Genomic DNA, 3182 nt, shown 5'->3' on the forward strand with positions numbered 1-3182 from the left:
AGGGGCAGCAGTGGAGACAGGAAGATTTGGAGAGGGGGCCCTGTGTCAGGGGGTGGGAGAATGTCAGGAAGGGAGTATGAGTAGGTGCTGGGTAAAAGTGAGGGGAGATCATGGGTGAAGTGGTGAGTGGGAGGAAGTAGGTGTCCTGCAGAAGGTATCTGGTGGGGGTGAGGAGTAGCTTGTGGAGGTAGGGACTAGGGAATGGAGTTCAGGGGAGGGGGGAGGAGGAGATGGGTGTGGACCAGAGCAGGTAACTGGGGAGCACCGGGGTGCAGGAGGTTGGGGGAGTGGGCAAGGAGGCTCCCGTGGGACATAAGGGATGTGAAGTGTGGTTTGAGGGATGGGAGAGGGAGATGGGAGGGAAGGCAAGGCTGGAGGCTAAATTCGACCCTGCTCCCGGCTGAGGGGGGCGGGTAATGGGGTGGAGGGACCTGCACCTCTTTGCCAGTCTGGCCAGGCTCTGGGAGACTCTGGAATACCCTCTGATCCCTGTTGGCAGAAAGACCTCAGAGCCCCCCTGCTGGCCACCACTTGACAGGAGCAGACAGCTGGGCTCCGCAGTGGTGGGATGTGCCCAATTGGGAGGGGTCTCGCCATGCCTCCCCTCCTCCTCAGGGCTCCCTTAGCCCTGCTCAGACTGCAGGGTCCCTACAGCACCCTGCCCCGGGCAGCAGCTTCCTCCTTCCTCCTAGCTTCATCTCCCTCCATCCCCATCCTAGGCCCAGGGTGGCTCCCTGACACCCCCAGGTCCCTGAGGAGGAGGCCGCATCCTTTTCCCTCTTGGAGTTGGTGCGTTCACCCCTTGTCTTAATGCCAGCCTTCTGGGGTGGTGCCTGGGGGGAACCGGGCAGGAGGGGCTGCAGAACTCAAAGTAGGCTCAAAGAAGATGGAATCATTCGACAGGTAATTACTGTTTGCAAGACACGGCTGAGCGTGGCAGTTGGTGACCCTGTTGAGAGAGCGAGTGGACCGGAGAATTGTTGGTTCTTATCCAACACGGATGGACAGTGAGGACGGGTTGGATCTAGCCAGGTGTCTGAAACCTCAATGAAGAGCAGGAGTCTAAAGGAAGCTGTGTGGGGCAAAAGTGTCAACACCTCCCTTTCTCCATATTCCAAAGTGGTCTTTCTGTGAGAATATGAGAGGGAGGGGCGTAGGCATAGTGATGAGCAGTGATAGAAAATTCTAGCATCTACTGAGCACTTCCGATATCAGAACTATGCCAGATGCTTTATGCCCAGCACTTCCATTTTCTTCTTTCTCAAATGCCATAGACTATAAGACACACCATCCATTTAAATATGCCCTTTGGGAGAAAAGGAAAACATAATGACCTTAAATGCACAATCGATTGTAAGACTTATTGATTGCAGGAACATAATAAAATATGAGAAAAAGTGAATCATAGTAGTGAAGAAACAAATACATTAGGTGTAGTACTCCCCACAGCCCTGATAAGAATTATCCCACTGTATGGTATGGATGAGTAAAGAGCGTCACAGAGGCGGGGAGGGTTTCACCACCTGTTCAAGGCCACAAAGCCAATAAAGAGCCATCAGAATCAGAACCCATGTTTGCCTGCCTCCAGGGCACACAACCTCTGCAAGGGTGGGGCTTGGGCAGCTGTTTTTCACAGCCCAGGATTGTCTTGACCATTTTACCATCAATACTCCCTCTCTCACCCTCCAAGTTATGAAGATTTCTAGGAGGGGAGAGTAATTCACTGGGGTTGGGGCCGGGGAGGTAGGGGGGAGTCCAAAATAGTCAAATTACATTTTTCAGATTTAGATAAAGTCTTTAAAGGGTAAAATCCATGCATGCCGGGTTTTGCTGTGCACCGCAGGAAATCGAATTCAAGGATCCCTGTATTGCTGAAAATAGAATTGTAAAAAATAAAAGGGGTGGGGGGAGAAAGTGAACGAAACTAATCCTATTAAACGTGGTAGCATGTTTTTGTGGCACGCAGGGAGAGATTAAGCACAGGAAAGGGGATAAGTACTGCTTCGGTTTCACTAAACTAATGTGACAACTTGTCATTGGAAATCTTTGCAGCTTGTTAGTAGATGACTAGCTGATTCAGAAGTGTTTTCTATCATTCCCTTTGTGTCTCCCATGAGTTTTGTTTCTTTTTTCAATTTTCTTTCTTTTCCTGTTTCTTTCTTACCCACGCTGCTCTATTTTGCTTTTTAATCCTTCATGTCTCCTTCAAGTCAAAACATTTAGCTGGCTGTAATCAACGTTTGGTTCTGAGGATGCCCCTTGACCTTGTCTTGCCCAGAGAAGCCCCCAAAGGGAACTCGCGGCCCTCCATCCTCAACCCGCTGTCTGTTCTGGCTCTTGAGAAACGGAGCTCCTGGGGAAAACGTCTCACTTCAAATTGCACTTGTCTGCAATCTTTCTTCTGTCTCCTTTTCTTTCTTCTTTTTGCCTTTGTCCTTTTGCTCTCTCCTTTTTGCCTTTCATATCCATGCCTTCCCCCCCCCCCTCACTTACCCCTTCTTCTCGTTTTCCTGTCTCATTTCCTTCTTCTCTTGCTTCCCTCTCATCTTGTTCCTGGAATTTCTTTTACCCCTTTAATACACACCAGTAGCTCTCATATTCTTTCTCTCCTTCAGATAAGGCGGTTAAATTGGTAGAAGGAAGCTAGGAATTCCTCCTGGTGGTTTCCGTGTTGAACCAAAGGGGGCAGTGTTGTGGGCAGGGGGCATCGGGGCCAATCACAGACATGCAGGGAACAAAAGCTGATCCGAATCAAGAGGAAGCAAGACGCTTGGGCTTGGTCACTGTCTTTCCAGAACAGGTGTCCAGCTTGTTTGGAAGCGTGGCTCACCGTCCCGCTCTCCTCTGCCTTTGGCCCCACTCTCCCCCTTTCTCCTCCTCCCTCCCCCGCTCCAACTTTCCCTGCTGGCTTACCACCAGAGGCGAGATGTTGAGTCAATGGAAAAACAACATTCGCCAACATTAAAGGGAGACTGTTTAGAAAAGGAAGGCCCTGGTGAGGTGCAGAGGAAGCCTGTACATTAACACGGGCCACCTCTTATCTGGGGCAGCTGGGCCTGCGTTGCCTGTGCTGATTCCCAGCTTTGCCAAGAGGCCTTCAGCAGAGAGGCCGCCTGCTTTTCGGCAGGGGGTGGGGGGTGGCGGGGGTAGGGGGCCCGATTATTACCCACAGGCATCACCAG

This window comes from Bos indicus, chromosome 16 (genome assembly GCF_029378745.1).
Source record: "Bos indicus isolate NIAB-ARS_2022 breed Sahiwal x Tharparkar chromosome 16, NIAB-ARS_B.indTharparkar_mat_pri_1.0, whole genome shotgun sequence".
In the NCBI taxonomy this organism is placed as follows: Eukaryota; Metazoa; Chordata; class Mammalia; order Artiodactyla; family Bovidae; genus Bos; species Bos indicus.